Source organism: Magnolia sinica, chromosome 3 (genome assembly GCF_029962835.1).
Source record: "Magnolia sinica isolate HGM2019 chromosome 3, MsV1, whole genome shotgun sequence".
Lineage (NCBI taxonomy): Eukaryota > Viridiplantae > Streptophyta > Magnoliopsida > Magnoliales > Magnoliaceae > Magnolia > Magnolia sinica.
Window position 1 is genome coordinate 121,066,800 of NC_080575.1, and position 19,736 is coordinate 121,086,535.

General features: G+C 39.6%; 1 long non-coding RNA gene across 2 annotated transcripts; it reads left to right on the plus strand.

The window, feature by feature from the left end:
* The first annotated feature begins 282 nt into the window (after positions 1 to 282).
* On the plus strand, positions 283 to 19,736 carry LOC131241014 (uncharacterized). 2 transcript variants are annotated; one of them, XR_009168925.1, is made up of 5 exons: positions 283 to 1,324; positions 3,938 to 4,118; positions 4,519 to 4,560; positions 19,268 to 19,379; positions 19,582 to 19,736. It is a non-coding gene; the product is annotated as an uncharacterized LOC131241014 (long non-coding RNA). The 2 variants fall into 2 exon arrangements; XR_009168924.1 differs by lacking the exon at positions 283 to 1,324 and adding an exon at positions 2,152 to 2,355.

The window sequence follows — 19,736 nt, forward strand, 5'->3', positions numbered from 1 at the left end:
TTGCACAAAATAATGGAATCACTAGTATCATCTTCCAATCTTAGTAAATCTCGATCTTCTGCTTGATCAAGGCATTGAGGTCGTTTAGGTTTGCTAGGATTAAAATTTGGATCAAACCGCATATGCTTTGCTTAAACGCATTTCCATCAGTTCATGATCCCGATCATTCTAGACGCTTGGGTATATCATGTGACTTCTCTATTTTCACTATACGAAATCTATGGCAAACAGACCTAAATGAATATCACTCTTTCATCATCCGAGTGCCACGCAAAGATTTCACGACCAAGATTTCTACATGAGATTTGAGTAAGAAATTTGCTACATTTATTAAGATTCTCGAATCTAGTCATGATTATGCTCAATCCAGGGTTGAAATTTACCCAAAATTTGATAAGTTCACCTTTAGTTAACCCTAAGTGCTGAAATTTGTGGGGATTATCGTCTTTAATTAACGAGATGTATTAGGAAAATTAAATTATCTTTCCTAGTGCAATTCCTTAACTTTAGGGAGTGCTTAAGTACAATTCGATGTACCATATAGTGTTAGGATTTCCTAAGATGTTTAAGTTGTCTCATTTACTAAATAGTTGTGACAAGGTTATTTCTAAGAGATTTTTGAGAAATTTCATATCCTAGATTTTAAAATTTTGTCCCATGGGAGTCAAGTCTAAGAGATGTTCTTGCATATTATTCTCCCAACGTATCTAAGTTTAGTTTCTAAGTTCAAACGACTAAACCCAAAATTTCAAGGAAGCCTAAGATTTGAAGTATCTATGTTCTCAGTTTTCCCTAACTCTAAGGGAATTCTAAATAGGTTCAAATGGCTATCCTATCAATTTCAAAGGGAACTTATGTTTGGGTCTTTATATTCTCAAACTTTTTTTGTTTAATCTAAAGAAAATTTACATAGGTTAAAATATCTAATTCTAACTTCCTAGCTTAAGACATTTAAGGTCTGTATAAGTTTGTTTCCCAAAGGCAGGGTTTGTCTAGACTCTCTCTGATACCATCTTTAATTGCACTTATACTGTGTTTGATTTCTGTTAATCGCACTTTGATCTTGCATTGACTATCATTGGATTATCTGCTAACATCCAGGCTTTCAAGAAACGAGTTACATACTCGGGTCGTCGGAAGAGGATTGGATGGTACGTATTCCGGTCGAAAGCATTTCGACACCTGCATTCATCTGAATAGAATGTTTTGCTAGTTTCTGCCTTCTTGGTTTTTTACTTTCATCCTCTCGCAGGCCGCGTTAAACGACTTCACTCATATCTACGAAGACAGAGGCGTCTATAGCATACATCCTAGTAACATATTTGTAATGTCTCTCCCTCCATCATCATCGATTTCTTTTTTAATTGCTATAGAAATGAATTTGGTTCGTGAAGCTCCACCAAAACATCAATCGGAACGTCAATTTATTGGGCCGTTCTTGAAATCAAGATCGATGTCTGGGAACATCGCATTTCTTTATTAGGACATCTTTTTAGCGATAATGACTTTTGATTGATGGAACATATGTCAACAACATGACAAAAAGCTTTGGTTTTGGGTTTTTATTGGTTTTCGCTACTATTTAGGGTTTTGATTATTTATGTTTCTTTTTATTTTTCTTATTATTATTATTATTATTATTATTTTAAGTCAAGAATCTTCTACATTGAACGCATCGAAGGTGTAGCGAGATGCTGACCGAACCGAGCCGAGCTGGCCAGTCAGGCTCGAGGACCGAGCCGAGCTAAGTTCAAGCTGGGGTCAGCAAGTGGCCGAGCCGAGCTATGCCAAGCTCGACTCGGTTCGACTCATGTACACCTCTACTTTGTAGTGATCATGACCACTGATTGATCGACCATAATGCTTTGGGAATTGTGTAGGTTTTTGATTATTTGTTTTTTTTTTAATTTTTTTTACAAAGCAAGATGCTTTGACAATGAACATAAGGTTTGAGACAGGATGCGTACTAAGCAAAGATGGACTGATCGTCACAAATTATCATGTTATTGACGGCGCAACGGATATCAAGTTGGTGTTTTTTTTTCTTTACATATATATATATATATATATATATATATATATATATATATACAGGAAAAATTATGATTTTTTTTTCGGAGTCCCTAAAATGCTATGCTTTTAATTTTGCAATCAGAGTCTTACTGTTTGGTTATGTACAGTATATCATATTTTCCCCACACAAGAGGCTACAAGGCAGGGATTGTTGAATTCGAGAGAGTGATAGATGTTGCTGTTCTATGCGTTTATAACCTAGAAGATGAATTAATACCCATTCCTCTCGGTGTCTCCAAAGGCCTGAAAGTTGGCCAGAAAGTATGCACCATTGGACATCCTGTGAGTTTCTTTTCCTTAAGAGATAATCCTATTACATTGTTGGATATTGTTTTTGGTTTTTTACTTATATTTTTTGGACATAAATATTGCACCTCGTTGAGAGGATTAGGTTGGTCCACTAGATGTGAATGTTCAACCTAGTTTTCAAAAACATATCACGTCACTGTAATATCATCTAATTATAATTGAGAAACAATCAAACTCATAGTGGTGGCCACCAATATCTAGGCCGCATGTACTACATTGTAGCTATCCTTGTAGGCCTTGGTGGAATGAGCTTCTTATGGTTTATATGTTGTAGCTTGATTTTTGTCTTGTTATCAATTAATTGGATCTATTTCTTGCTTTTAGAATGCTTCTTTAATATAAATTTGGGTAAATTTTGGTGCTCTATTGTTGTGCAAATTAACTTTTCTCATATGTGGCTTGTACTACATTGTAGCTATCCTAAAAGATGATTCATTTAATCAATTATAAGCATGTTCAAAAAATTTATTAGTTATCATTTATCAAAAGCCAATCCACATATATAAGCCAAATCAAATAATTATCACATCAACAACTTTCTAAGCAAACCACTTTAATTAATAATGTCTAATTGAAACCACAAGTCACAATTATGAAAAGAAATAAAAATCCCATAGGTTAAAAGTATTAAGTACAATACAAGTGTCACATTCCTCAACATTAGAAACAAAGAAAATGTAAAAAAATAATATAAAACTAAAACAGTAAAAAAAATACATTGTAGCTTACGCTACGGATGCTACGCACTACGTAGCTGTAGCGTATGCTATAGGGAATTTACGCTATTTGGGACTCTACGTAGCGCTATGGCCACGCTACGCTACATAGCGTATGCTATCGCTACGCTACGAGCGCTATTTGAAACACTGGTGCCCACTAGACCCATAAAACTACACCCCACGGCTGCCACCAATGACAAAAGAAGCAAACACCTAAGCACCCATCATCCCAAAATACAGTTTATGAAAATTGTTAACATCTAAGCACAAAGACATTTTTTGATGGTTTGGCAGACATCCACAAAGTTTTTAAGGGGAAAACCCAATTTCGCCTTTTCTCCTTTTATTTGATATTATATACATTATTTATGAAATTTTAAGGTACTTCTATTCAACTTAAATGAGCTATTATTTATATGGGGAATATTTACATTTCTGTATCATCATAAATTGTGCAGGAAAGATGTCGCATCAAGTTTTACAAGGATGTGATGTTTACCTTATGTTTGTGGTTGATACTGATATCTGTTGGTTTCCAAGTGACATAGGTTTACAACCAAATGCCAAAACCTTACCATTTGGTGGTGCAAATGATGTTAATGTTGTTGCTTTAGCCTTTTTTTTTCTTTCTTTCTTTTTTGTGTATGGAAATTTTCCTTCCATCCACATCTATCATTTTTGTCTTAATAGAAAATAGGTCTATCCACAATTCACAATTTTAATTCGGATCCCTTTCATTTCCGTGCCACTCCCAATAATTAATGTATTCCAACTTAATTTCATGTTATCAAGATCATTCATGGGTTTTGCTAATGCCTTCATGATGTTCTTTGCAGTTATCCTTGCAGAAGTATTCGGTCTACTGTATTGCTGCAACATTTTATGAATGTTATACAGATAGATCATCACATATTGAGTGGGAATAGTGGAGGACCACTTCTCGATCACTTAGGACGCTTAATTGGGATAGTCGTATCATCAGCTCCCAATTTTGGATTTGCTATCCCCATTGATTCGGTCTGTTATTCTTCACTCCTTCGCTTCAATACTTGCACTGAAAAAAAAGGCCAATTATCATGCAATTTTTTAGCTTTATAGAAATTGATTACTTTTTCTAACTGAAGTTATGAGTATTGATAGAGTAGAATGGAAGAAACAATACATATAGCTGACCCCAATTAGTTGGGATAAGGCTTAGATGCTTGTGATGAGAAATTAATCCCTTTATAACCCTTTTAGCCAGGAGGCAATTAAAAGTTTGTAAGAGGAAAAAAGAAAGAGTGCATGAAAAACAAATACAAGACTTAAACCGCCCAACTATCTGTAATGTTCTTCTTAATTCAGCCGTTAAGGAATGGAAGTCTCCTATTGATCCTTTTTCAAACCAACAACTTGCTTTTGTTTGCTATCTTTGTAGGTCATGAGCTGTGCGGGAAAGCTTTTGAAGCTTAAGAAAGCGGTACGTTTTATTTTTTATTGCATGGATTCATCTGTGTTTATTTATATAGGATTATTCTTTGCCTATGTTGGGTAAGTCATTTTCCATGTATGCTGCATGCAATTAAATTGGACAATGGCTCGATAGTACAACAAGTTGATCCTAATATGTTCTTAAGATAACACCCGAGAATTAAAAATATAGGGTGTTACAGTGGCATAAATTGTTGGGTTCGCGATTAGGACCATTGTCCTTGTGTAGGACATAAAGTCTAGGTTCTTGTGTAGGACCTTTATCCTTGTATAGGGCATAGATTCCTTGTGTAGGGCTATAAAGGTTTGAGGTAAACTTGATTTAAAACCTCCCATAGTGAAATCCGGTACACTCTAGGAAAGAGTGAGTCTATCGGGAGTGGAGTAGGCACGTAACTGAACCACTATACATGATTGCGTTTGGGATTATTAATTAAGCAGTTATTTAATTATGTAATGTGGTGGAATATTTAATTATATGCTTGTATAATTAGATGAATGCTAAGATTGATAGGTAGGCGCATATCCCATACTCACATGTTCACTATGTTATAGGCTAGTTGATTAATTTGCATATCTTAAGTAGCCTATGTGATTGGATCCTTTATTGGCTTGGAAGCTTTAAAGTTAGATTGGTTAGCTTATTTTAATTGGTGATGGGGACATCTCGCTCACACGCATGCCCCCCTACGAACGTATGCGAGGAGGAGGGCCCCACCATCGATCTGGATCGATGATGACGTACAGGGAGGACCCCCTAGTTAGAGGATTGTGTTTTGGTTCCTTGAAGTGGACCCGATAGTAATATGAATCCTACCATGGGTTCTTATGATCATGGCCCACTATTCCAAACGATCTAGTATTTTGAGTTTTGGTTATTATTGTTATTAGGAACAATAATAGGTTGTTAATTGTGGTTACTTCGTTTCTAAGTAATAGGTTGTACACATAGCGCGAGTTTTGAGGTATAAAATTTTATTATAAATAAGCACCCCTTGTAGTCTTTTTCCTTATTGAAGATTAATAAAATTTCTGCATTTTTCTATTCTAAATTTCTGAGTTGTGGAGATTTAATTGGGTGTGAAACCCTCCCTTCCTCGAAGGGTTGACTACTGTGGTGCGGAGCCACACCTATCTCGATTCGCCTCTACCTTCCATCCATATTTCTCTTCTCCGACAATCATCTATGCTTCAAATCCATCCTCCATTGTAGCCGTTTGTCTCTTTACAGCAGATTTTCAGAATCTAACCCTGCAGGAGGGCTGAAACTTCGGTGAAGCACCACGCACAAACCATGCATCGAATTGAGTTGAAATTTGGAGGTTTTGGGGTTCACTCCTAGCCGAACAGGGCTAAGCTAGCCTTTTTCTGAATAGTGGGCCCCACACACGTGCGGCCAGGATCACACGCACATGCGTCTGGGCCGTTGCTGCTGTCCACATGTGCGGTACTTCTCTAGTTTGTCTCTCTCCTCTCTTTCACTCCTCTTTCATCCAAAATAACTAAATCTAACCCTAAATTATTCAAATCCCCAATTTTATGCCATTTCTTCAACCTTAAGGTTCCTCGAATTGAAATTTCTGAATCCCTTGGATTGGGGGAATTATTTCTGTGCAAGTGTGGATGAATTTACCCTCATTTGATTCTTGTGTGGTCTATAATTTTGATTGATCCGGCCCTAGCATGTGTAGGCCTAGATCTGCATAAGATTACCCTTGATTGAGTATTTGAACTTTTGTATGGGATGTGGAATTTTGTGTAATTGTTTCTGAACTAGTGTGATCTAAAGCCTAAAAATCTTGCACGTCATACTTGAACTTTATGTCCCGGTTGAATGAGTATCGACCATTAAAAACCTTTTGGGGGCCATAAAAGTTTTAGATCAAGCTAATATTTGTTTTTTCCCTTCATCTAGGCCTATATGACATAATCAACGGATTGGATGGCAAATAAACAGTACATTGGACCTTAGGAGGATTTTAATGGTGGATATCCAATCACTATTGTTTTCCTGTGGTGTGGTCCACCTGAGATTTATATCCCTCTAATTTTTTATATGAAGCTATAAAATTATCTGTAAAAATTGATGAATGGAATGGATTAAACACATACATTTTCCTCTCCTGTGACCCACCTATGTTACGAGTGTTGAATGAGTGTCGACCATTAAAAACCTTTTGGGGGCCATAAAAGTTTTGGATCAAGTTGATATTTGTTTTTTCCCTTCATTTGGGCATGTATGACATAATTAACGAAAAAGCCGGGTCCAAAGTTTGGCGCCAGCTGGCAACCAGACATAGCCTTTATTTACCGGGCCCGGGACCAGTAATGCACAAAAGTCCCACTCGCAAAGCTAGGATATCTTAAGTGGAAGTGATCGAATTGCATTTTGAACAGATTATTGCAATTCAATTCAATAGTGCAACCAAACGCGGCCTAAATGCCAAGAAATTGAAATCGGGTCTATTTTTTGTTTTAATCTTAGTTGATTATTTGGTTGTGGTTACGCGTTTATCTAGTAAACCTCAGAGTTGTTTGGATGCCTTTAAAATCCTTAGCTACGAAGGGGTTACAGGTAGGAAAACCATGTTTTAGATTACAGATAAAAATCTTTACAACTGAAAGGACATTATACATAGTAGAACACAATGGTTGATACACACTCATTAAGTGTGGGGCCCACCATGATGTGTAAAGTGTATCCAATTTGTCCTGTTTTTTTAAAGGTAACTGGAACTTTCATTGAAAGAGCGTTGAGGTAGTGCCAAAAAGGAACCAAAACAAAAGCAAAATGAAAAAACATAAGAACAACAACTAGGTCAAACGACCCGAACCCACAACCCAATCGTTTACACTATCCCACACATAATTAGCGACCCAATTGATGTTCCGACTAACATTACAAGAGTATCTCCCATTCATTTTGCCCCAAATTGGCCAAAAACTAGAGAGAATAGAGAGTCTCCATAACGCATGGGAGCTCTTACAGAGGGCCACCCCATGTCAAGCAAGGAGGTTGCTGATGTCATAAGGCATAGTTGCACTAGGTTAAATCTTGATAGGATGGAAGCCCATTGTAACGCCCTGAAAATCGAAGGTCGAGCAGAAGCTCAACTCTCGAGTTCCAACGTATCACTTATACAACATAGATAATGATGATTAAATGTTGTCCATATTAGTATATTAAACATGAGTGAGATTATACCAAATCAGCATATCATACTCCAAAGACAATTAGATTATGCAAGCGGAAGACCGTGATAGATATATAAAGCATATAAGTGATTGTAAATCCCCAGAGTATGAAAGTCACCATGTTAAAAAATTACATGTATAACTCCAAAATTTATAAAATGATAAAGTGTAATATCATCTAATCCATATCCTGATAGCCCTGGTGTCACAACTCTAGGTCTACATAAACCCGTCAGAGAGTTACAGATAGGAGAACTTTTCCTCTTCGTCATAGAAGGCAGGCTCCATCTCGTAAGCCTCGCCGTCATCTGAAACTACAACAGAATCTAGTTGGTGTTTTAAAACACCGTCCCAGAGTAGGAGTGAGTGATCAACTCAGTGGAGCTATAAGGCAAAGGTTAACATGTTATCAATTCAGTCAAGCAGTAATGATAAAGCAATACAACAAGCATTTCTTAGTACTCTAGTTAATGCAAGGATGATATGTATTAATGATGCATGCCCTCGCCTGCACTCCCTCTGTGACATCATCTCACGGTTGCGCATGCAACACTCCCACTGTGCTCAACTCCAAAGCCAAAGGCACATGTAATGCGGTGCATGTGTGTGATTAGCCAAGTTCTTAGTTAGACTTATTCATACAGCAGATTTAGGAAGCTAAGGTACCTCCCTTTATATCATTGACCCAAACAATGATCCATCTAGTGTCGTCAATCCTAGTTACTCACATACGATGGCAGTTCCAGGTTGCTACGGAGATGCTCATCACCTCAGCGTAAGCCTAGTTTATACTCGATGTCACTATGGGAAGGCTCATCACCTTAGCGTAGTCCTAGTGTATACTCAAGGTCACTACGAGAGGCTCATCACCTGATCGTAGGTCGACAGCTAGAATACAGTGTCTCATACCACCGTATTCGGCTCACGAGTTTAGTTTGCTCACTGGACACTACGGGAGGCTCGTCACCCCAGCGTAGGCCGACAGCTCAACCACGGTGTCTCAGACCACCATGTCCGGCTCATAAGTCTTAGCGGATCGTGGTACCAAGGTTAAACGGGCTTTACATTGGTAAGTGGTACCTTAGATTCAAACAGTTGCGTCCATACATGGTGAACATACATTAGGCCAATCGGGTTACTTGACGAGCTCGACTGGTACGAGCGTACGTTGAGTTGATTGACATGGAGCGCATAAGCACTCCGCGTGGTCTAACCACTGTCGACAAATAGCGTACGACTCGGATTTATCGAACATATCTTGTGTGGCGAAACGACCTCGGCCACTAATTCGAGAACAATTATCAATTGCCTGGACTACGCAGTAGTCCCAATCATATTCAAACACAATAGGCATTTATATGTGATATTCATACAACATGTGACAAATAATTCAAATATAAATATCATTTGGGCATGTTAACAAACATATAGCACACCTATTGTCATATGTAGGCATTTCATCCACAGAGCACGTAGTAGTAAGATAGGTTACATGAAGAAAACTGTAACTATAGATAAGGTAATTGAGATTCTCATCTCAACACCCTAATTAAATACATTTCAATAAGCATTTTCTCATTCAGGCATTTTATCAAACACTTAGACTACACATATCGACATACATATAATAAGTAGTTATAACGTATATTATAACAAATCTTTTCACAAGGGAGTTGCCACACGTACAACAATCATGTATTCTCAAACATCAATCATAACAAGCACAAATCATAATTCCATATTCATTCAAACATTTCAACAAACACATAGAATGCATTAAAAATCGACATAGTTTATATATATATGTAATATACGGAAGACATCGTATCTAAGCATATGTGATAGCAATCAAGTCAGTCATAAAGCATTAACTGACATTGAAAGCCTTGAAAACCATAACCTAAACGTTTATAGTCTGCACCTTTTGTCGGTAAACTTGTATCGAATTTAGTTCGAACACTACGCCTTTGTCTACGACACAACGACAACCTATAGCATGAAATAAGTTAGTTATTTCACCATTTACTCTATTTGGATACCTAACACAGATTAGGGTTAGGATTTCTTACCCAAAAATAAAGTTGAAATCGCTGGTATAGCGACACGGTTAGGATGATTCGGCACGTGGAGCGGTGGGAACGAATCCCAGCAACTATCTCTCACTCTCTCTCTCTCTTCTCCTCACTCTTTCCTTATCTTTTCTCTCTTCTCTCCCCTAGGGTTTGAAATTTTGTATGGAATGAGAGAGGGGTGGGTTAAGGGTCTTATATAGGCCCAGAAGTGATGTAAATGGCGCCAGGGCCATGGTATGCTTAGGATAAAGGGTGGTTGTTTCGGGCCAACGGAGCTCATTTGGAGGCCCATTTTCTGCATACGGTCTAGAGAAAGTTTCCTGACAATTGATCTATGTTAGGTTAACTTTTCGATCTGATCGAATTTACGAATCGACCAGAGAGGACCAGTTTCAGTTCAACGGTCAATGTTACTCGATCAAGGCCACAAGTACACTGACATGTGTTGAAAATTTTTCTTGATCCAAGGGTGTAGTTGGGTCAGAATCTGACGGTCTGAAACCTTAAATTTGGCCTGCAAGTGAACGGCCCAATTCACTTAAGTTTGAGTTCATTTTTTAAAGATATTCGCGTGTCTCACACACTTCGCTCTGGGCTCAAGTTGTGCGTTTCTGGTTACTATTAGGACTTGATTTTCAAGATGATTGTCAAGCCCACTAAGGCGGTCATAACCATATAGTTTTGCGTTAATCGGACTTTCGACGCGCGGTCCAGGTCCGATACGGAGTTTCAATGTGCTCCCGAGAGCAACTGGGTTTTGAGATAGATCCTAGGTTTCTAGGTAATGTAGCATTGACGATTCTACTAGTTTTGGATTTTACAGATCGTATAGAAAGCGGTTCAAGCTAATCTACCGATTAATTCAGCTTAGTACTTAATTAATTTTTGTCTAATTTCTAAAGGATTCGGTCCTTAGTGATTTTTGCCTGAGGTGGTACTCGGGTCTTTGTACGGATTTTTTCGAGATGTTACACCCATATACGGCTAGCAAAAGGGCAATGGATACGGAGGTGGTTCACAAACTTAGCGTTAGCCATACAAAGAAGGCAAATATTTGAGATAGGCATAGAATGCTTTTGGAGATTGTCGATTGTAAGAATTCTTTTTCTTCTCACTAGCCAAGCAAAAGCCCCGATTTTAGGAGGGTCTCCATAATGCCAAACATAGGACGTGTTTGCTTTGCTTTGGCCTTTTTCCCAAATCAAGGAATAAAATGATCTAACCAAGAAACGCCTTGACTTGTCATTAGTCCAAATGATAGTATTGTTTTCATGAACTGATAGGAGGATCAATGCAAGCATTACATATTTTAGTGTTTAGAGTTGTAAATTTTATATTTGACATGTAATATTTTTAGTTATTTTGGTATGTCATTGGTATAGACCATGACATGGTATAGGTTAGGTTTTTGTCACATAATTAACGAAGGGAGAGATTATTATTACACTCATTTTTGCACCCTTGTTTGTCAATCACGTGAGTTGTTGTGTTGTAAAGTCAGTTGAGCCTTTGGAAAGTAAAGATTGAAGACACAAGGAAAGACGAAGCATCAAGGTTGCAAGAACAGGTAAACATGTGGCAATGGAGACTCTAACCCTTGACCCAAAACAACTCCATACACTTTTAAATGATCTTGACCCAATAGGAATATAATTTGATCATCCCTTAGCCTTAGTAGACCAAGAAAAACATGATAAATAAAGCTAGAAGATGTGGAAATCTGTTGTGTAGAAGATAGCCCAAAACAACAAATTGCAAGTGATGTTCAATGGCATCGAGCTGCGATCAAACAGTCATCAGTGGCATCGAAGACTTGGCTGATGGCATCGATCGAGAGTCAGGGATGTCCAGCAACCAAACTGGATTTTATATTAAAATTCTTGATGGAATCGAGGACTCTTCGATGGCATTGAAACTTAAGTTTCGGTGGCATCGATTTGAGATCCAGTTTGTCCAGCAAGTTTTTTGGATTTTTCCCTGATTCTCTCGATGGCATCGAAGCATGTTGTTTGATGAAATCAAAGGTCGAGTCAATGCAATTGAAGGAGGTCCATATCTGTGAGCCCTGTATCCTAGACCATACCGTTCCTTAGACTTCCGCGGTCTTCCCGGTTGAATTCCGGCAACCTTTGACCCTTAACTGGTATTTGCGCGCGACCTTGATTCTCATGTCGTTAACCCGAGTCGACTCAACCCAGGACTTGTACCTTAGCGACCGCGTCGTCGCCGCGGTTCTAATGCTGCGACTCGCACGTCGAGGCGATACCCTGGTTGGGAGATGTGGGCCAGCGTTCGGTGCAAGAAAAATGCCGCGTGTGCGAATCTCGAGAGAATCTCTATGAGATGTCACACCAATCAATCAACCCATCAATCCTATCATGTCAAGTACACATCACCTTTCACCCATTCCCAAGCAAGCCCCAAAAGTCAAAAAGTTTCTTACAACCCGTGCTTTTCTTACAACTTTTGCCACAAAAGTCAAAAAAGCTTCTTACACCCATCACCACCACATCCATCACTCTATCACCCATCACTCCCTCTCTCTCTCTCTCCCTTTACAAGTCTCTCTCTCATTTTCAAACTCTCCCAAGCAAGAAAAATTTCATATGTATGAACCTCTCCAAGCTTCCCAAGCATCAAGTGTGGCCCACCTTTCCATCCCTAGATCTCCCATCCTAGCCATCCATTTCTCATCTTCCTCCATCAAAGAAAAGCAGAAGGAGTTAAGGAAGCCAATGGAGCAAGAAGATCAAGCGGTGGGTGTTTTGATAGGGTAGTTTTTTTATCATAGTGAAAATGTGATGGAGTTTTTGGTTGTTGTTGTGGGTTATGTCTTTGGTTATGCTTATTACGAATCAAACTGATGTTGAAAATCCTCCTCGTAGCATCCCAGGATCGGAACCTGGCGAATGGGCACTGGGAGCTGAGAATGGGGTTCTACGGAGGCTGTCGGCGCCGAATTCGGCGATCGAGAATTTTGTGAGCCTAGTTTTCGAGTTTGGGGCGTGACAATATTTGTTTAGCAAGCAAACTTCATTTTTGTTTGGATATTTTGATGGCATTGAGGAACCCTTCAATGTCATCGAAGGACCTTTGATGACATCGACAGAGCCGTTTTCTGCCTGTTTTATAGCCGTTGGAGCTCAAACTTTTTATAATGGCCATTTAATTCTTGGGCTTGATGATGAGTTTTTTGAGCAATCAGAGGTAAGGTGATCCCATATGCAAATCCTTCACCCCACACCTCTATTCCTATGAGTTTCAAACATCTCTCATGAGATTTCAACTCTAATGAGGATTCCAACCTCACCATTGGAGATGTGTTTGAACTCCTCCATTTCCTAGAAATTGGATTTAAGCATCTTGGTAAATCATTATCCAGATCTTCTAGGAAACCCATCAAGTTGAATCCCCTAGGAAAACAACTACCCATTAGTTGTAGGAGATTCAACCCACTCCCATCACCTTGGTTATCTTGAAGAAGCATTAAATGCAAGGAGATTGATCATGGAGCTGAAGCCTTGGCGAAGCTGTAGCATCATGATTGGGGGACCATCGGGGAATTAATTGAAGCACGGGAGAGCGGAGATCAAGCAACCCAAGAGGAGCTATAAAAGGGACTTAATCCGACAAGTGTCATGTGTAGGAGTCCATGTTTGTGCTCCTTGTGTAAGGTTGGAGCACAAACTCACCTAAGTTCTTTCGTAGGACCTTGGCCTGTGTGGCCTAAATCCGTAATTCTTGTGTGGGACATAGGTTGTTGGTTAGCCAAAGGAAAAACCAACTCAAGTCCTTATGTAGGTCTTCGGCGGGAGAATATGCGTCGGGTCCGGAAGTAGGACCTTCGTTCTTATGTAGAGTATAAATCTTAGGTTCAGGATTAGGACCTTGGCCTGTGTGGCATAAATTATTAGGTTCAGGATTAGGACCCTTATCCTTGTGTAGGACATAAATTCAGGTTCTTGTGTAGGACCTCGGCCTATGTGGCTATAACCCCCCGATTTTTTAAACTGGAGCGCAACACTCCTTTATTTAAAAACCCCCAGTGTTATCTAGAAGCGCAACACACGTATAACAATTTACAGTAATCAAAGTGCACTAGATAAAAACAAACATGGTGAACCATCTCATAGTAAAATATATCAAAATCCTAGTCCACTCAGCTGGGGACCTTTAGTACAAAACCCATAAGTTTCAAATGTTCAAAGTCAAAACTAGAAAGAAAGTAACTGCAACTACTAGTAGAGCCCATAAAATTTCACCACATCCTGGCGGGGCTCCTCTTCATAGAAGTCTTCTCCCAATCCTGTGGGGTTCGCATCTGGGTTCGCCCCATAAGCGCCCTTATCTAGGCCTGCATTATCTGTACAGTTATATATTCAAAGGATGAGTGACCAGCTCAGTGTAAACTCTCCTCAAGATTACACATTGCCACATTAGTTAAGCATATAGTTTAATTATGAAAACATACAAAACAATCCATGATGTGATCTTATTTAAGTGCATGGATGCGTGAATGTACATCAACTGAGAATGCACATCTAGTTGGCCAAATGAATGAACCTTTCAAACAGTTAGTCGATTCATGCAAAAGAATGAGCCTTTCAAACAGTCAGCTCATTCGTGCATGGGGATGAACCTTTCAAACAGTCGACTCATCCTTAATAGGGAAATGGACCTTTCAAATAGTTAGTCCATTCAGGCAAGAGAATGGTTCTTTCAAACAGTCAGTCCATTCAGGCAAGAGAATGAATCTTTAAAACAGTCGACTCATTCAACTTACAAAGGAACGGGTCTTTCAAACAATCAACTTGCTCAAGTAAGATAATGGGCCTTTCAAATAGTCGGCTCACTTCAGCAAAAAATGTGCCTTTCGAACAGTCCGCTCATTCATGCATGGGTATGAGCCTTTTATACAGTCGGCTCATTCATGCATGAGTATGAGCCTTTCATATAGTCGGCTCATCCCTAATGGGAGAATGGACCTTTCAAACAGTAAGTCCATTCATGCAGGAGAATGGGTCCTTCAAACAGTAGACTCATTCAACTTGCAAAGGAACGAGTCTTTCAAACAGTCGACCCGCTCAAGTAAGATAGTGAGCCTTTCAAACAATCACTTAAGCAATCAATGGGCATTTCAAACAGTTAGCTCATTCATGCATGGGAATGAGCCTTTCAAACAGTCGGTTCATCCCTAATAAACCTTTCAAATAACCAGTCCATTTAAAATGTAAGTGCCATGAATGCATGATTAATTCTAGCCATTATTATTCCAATTTGCAAACAACCAATTTAGGAAAGCTCAAAGGTTACTATGAGGGGCTCATCACCCAACATAGGTTGACAACTCGGGCATAGTATCCCATTCAACCATTCCCGGCTCATGAGACTCCATCATTAGGATGTTTAATGGCATCCTCCTCAACCAGTGGTCAATCACAGTTTAACAGTGGGGCTTGTCATCACACGATCACGCCAATTAAATCCATCAATCAAGGTAGCCAACATGTTGAGGGTCCATTATGATTACAACCATTCAAGTTACACCCCAAGTCTGGATGTACATGTATAAGTGGGGTTCTCCCACTAATAGATGTAATAGTTCAAGTTTCACAAGCATGTAATTCATAAATAATCCTCAAACACGAAATGATATACCACATATGTTCATATAAAATAAGTATTGAGCATGTAATTAAATTCAATAACTAGTGCAAATAATTTTGAAATAGAGTTTTCAGTTATTAGATAAAATTAGAGTTGAACTAATACTTAAGCTAACATGGAAGAGGAAAGCTCAAGGGGAAAAATCATCACCTTATGAATCGACTATCACTTATCTGCTCTTCACTAACTATGAGCTAATTAACACTTATTTGTTTGACTTGGTGAGTCAACCTGGTGCAACTAAGTGCGATAAATCAAGCTTGACAAAAAACACGTTAGATTTCTTAGAGAATGATCAACACAAGTTGACTATAGTCAACATTAAGGTTTTCCCATGTCTGAAAATAACTAGGTAAGGAGAGAATCGACTCAGTTGGTTTGGAATCGGTTGAAAGGATTACCTGACGAATGATGCTTGTGCTGGGATTTAGGTTAGGAATTTGATGGTGTTGCTAGTCTACTGGCCGGGTATGGCCCTTAAACAGACAAGGATTCGAGTTAGCCCCTGCGACTCAAAGTGAGTCGACTCGGTTTGGGCTAAGACAACCCCCTTCTTCACCTCTCCTTTCTTCTTCGCTTTCTCCCTCCGTTTCCTCCTGCTCTCTCTCTCTCCTTCCCTCTTTATCTTTCCCCTCTCTCTCGCTGTTTCTCGCTTTCAACTAGAGAGTCAGGTGGCTGACTCAGGTTTGGCCTTGCCGGATTCAAGGTTTGTCCTGACACCCACTCTCCCTACGTCTCTCCCTCTCTCTCCTACTGATTTCTCTCTCTCTCTCTCTCTCTCTCGCTCTCTGTTACAGAGCCTTCTGCTCTCCTTGACCCCACCCGATTTAAGTTGGTTATTCGACTCAAAGCTTGACTAGCGCGCGCTCTCTCTGTCCTCCCTCTGTCTCCTTCTTTCTCTCATTTCTCTCTTCTTCCTCAGAGTTCAAAGTCTCTGGATTCGCCCTAACTCGACCCAATTCGAGTCAACTGGGTCGGCTCGATGCGGGTAGAGAATTTAGCGATAGCTTCTCCTTCTTGAATTTTCTGTGGGAATCCCGAGACGAACACGACCCTTATAAAAGGCCAGGGTTTGTTCTTTGGACCGGTTTCTACGGTCGTTATTTCACGCCGCTTTGGTGGGTCACACTCATTGATTTCATTTGCATGGAGTTAATCCATTACGTGGAATGGATTTACGTCATTGTGGCCCACCGAAGGAACTTCTCTGATTGAGAAATGGACCCCACTTCATCATGGTGGGTTCTTTAATCAGACGGGGAAGATGTAATGGCCGTCAATGGCAGACTTTCATCTAGGACCTTATCCAATGATCTGAGCTGTTTGGAAGGGCCAGATGGGACCTCTGATCATTGCGGGGCCCACTTATTCTATTAGCAATCGTGATTCTCTTAACATCTCACGAGATTTTTAGCCACAACTAAAATATCGTGTGAAGGGCGTTGTTTTCGGGAGGCTGGTTGCCCTAGCCTGAGCGGCTGAGATAGGCCAGAAAAGCTCGAGCAAGGGCTTAGATTTCGCCAGCGTCTGTTTCCCACGGAGGAAAATTTTCGCCACCTTTCACATGTCAGCAGGTTGTTTCCAATCTCTCGACACTGAACGTGGGGCGGGGATTGATGTTGGAGGGACGACTAAGATTGCAAGGGGGAATGGGCTGCTTGGATTGCCATCGTGGGAGTGAAAAATGGAGAGGCATTTTTCTGTTAAATGAATCGCGTTCGCACCCCTGATTAAGAATACATTTGAGTACATGCAAGTGTGCATGGAGGCGTGTGGATCATGTGGTCCTAGTCGGATTCACTGTCTGGTCATGATGGTCGGTTCAGATCGGCCCTCCGATCACACATGGTGGACTGCACCTCATCACAGTGCTCGCTGTGTTTAAAGCTGTCGCATGCGGGAAAAGTGTTGCTATTGGGTCAAAGCAGTTTAACTACTCCTGCTGATCTAGTACTCCATGGTTACTTGTGCATCCGTGATTGCATAACCAACGTGTGGGGTCCATTGTGATGGGAATCCAAATCCACACCGTTCACTCGATCATGATGCCCCATCTTGGGCCACTAACTAGAAATTGAGCGGATCCAAAGTCTAGGTGGCTACACCAGGTGATCTTGGCCTTTCTTTCTGGATTCTCGCCAAGCTAACGCTCCGATTTCACTAGTCTCGATTATCTACAGTGATAGGATTAGGTGGTCCCAAGGGCCAGCCGAATGGATTTCATCAGTAGATCTTGTCACCAAGGTTAAACAAGGATGATCGATGGGTAGGTGGATCTACTAATTCGGGTCTTGGTACCGATTTGCATTTATTTTAATCATCTAATAGAGCACTCCCCAGAGCCCTGTCATAGCCTAGCCTTTAGGAGCAAGTTTTCCAAGTTTCAAGGTTCGGCATGCTGCAGGCGAATAATGGTGCATGTATGTATTGGGGCATTTAAAACCTCTGGACAATTTGAGTTTGCCTTCATACTAGACTAGGTTCTTAGGGTAACACCCGAGTATTAAAAATATGGGGTGTTACAGTGGCCTAAATTGTTGGGTTCGAGATTAGGGCCATTGTCATTGTGTAGGACATAACGTCTAGGTTCTTGTGTAGGACCTTTGTCCTTGTATAGGGCATAAATTGTAGGGTCTTTGTGTGGGGCTATAAAGGTTTGAGGTAAACCTGATTAAAAACCTCCCATAGTAAAATCCGGTACACTCTAGGAGAGAGTGAGTCCACTAGGAGTGGAGTAGGCACATAACCGAACCACTATACATGATTGTGTTTGGAATTGTTATTTAAGCATTTGTTTAATTATGCAATGTGGTTGAATGTTTAATTATATGCCTGTATGATTAGATGAATGCTAGGATTGATAAGTATCATATCCCATACTCATATGTTCACCATGCTATAAGCTAGTTGATTAATTTGCATATCTTAGGTAGCCTATGTGTTGGATCCTCTATTGGCTTGGAAGCATTAGAGTTACATTGCTTAGTTTAGTTTAATTTACAATTAGTTTAAACTAGGCAATTATTGTTTTTAATAGGCATATTTTTAAATAGGTCCTAATCACCTCCCCTCTAGGACTTGGACATTCATTCTATAGATATGCCATACTTTCGCACGTAATGCATTACTGCACATTTTACTGTAATTTCATAAGCATGTACGTTTACAAACTGAATGGATCTCTTCACCCTTCCCACCACTGAGAAACATGATGTTGTCCTTGCCACCTTCACTATTGCTAATATAGACGACATGGGGATTCCAGGCACAGTATCTATCAATGCAACAAGAGTCCATGAGTCCTTGTACATTCATCTTTTTCATTGTTGTGCTGATGGATTATTCCTTTACCAGATTTTTATTTTTTGGTTACTTTAAATGTCACTTAAAAAGTTCTTTGCAGATATAAACATAATATCTCTTTCCTAAGTAGATCAGTCATATTTTGCTTAAGTTTTTTCTTTTGATTTACGTGTTCAGGTTATTTTATAAGACTGCTACATTAGAAACAAATGTTATGTTTTATCAGTTCTTACCTTTATATGACTATCTAAAATTGATTTTGGTAGGTTGCAAATATTTGTACATCATCTACTAAAATGCGCCAAATACATTATCATCTGATTTCAGACGTGAGGATTCCAAATGCCCACTTACAAGTCATACCTTTACTTTGAATTACGGAGATGTGATGTTCTAAACGTTGGACATAAAGAAGCTTTAATTGTTCTTGCTATGTTATAGGTTTGGAGTCTATTGCAGCACTAGACAAGACAATAGATGATGATGGTTTTGTTCCTCGATTAACTAATGGCACACCGAGAACTTGTAATTAAAGAGAGCTTCAAAAAATACTCACTAAGGAGTTATTCAGGTACACCATATGAGGCATCCAAATGATCTCTTAGGCTTTTACTTATACCACTTCAAAGTGCTACACAAGATCTCTTGTAACATGTGATACTGGATAGCACATAGATATTACAACTAATTTCGCCATGTTTATTGGAAAGCTTGTCGTTTGTTAATTAAAGTGAACAACAAAAGGTTTTGCTGACATGGAATATTATTGGCAGGGAAATAATGCCATCGGTGGTGCAATCTTCGACTGTACTCGTGCACACAAAAAAGTGGGGTCCGTTGCAGGCCTACTACTATAAGTCATCGCCGTATGCGGCTAAAGACATAGCGTTGATCAAAGTCAGGCTTTCAACTTTTCCATTTTTGTTAT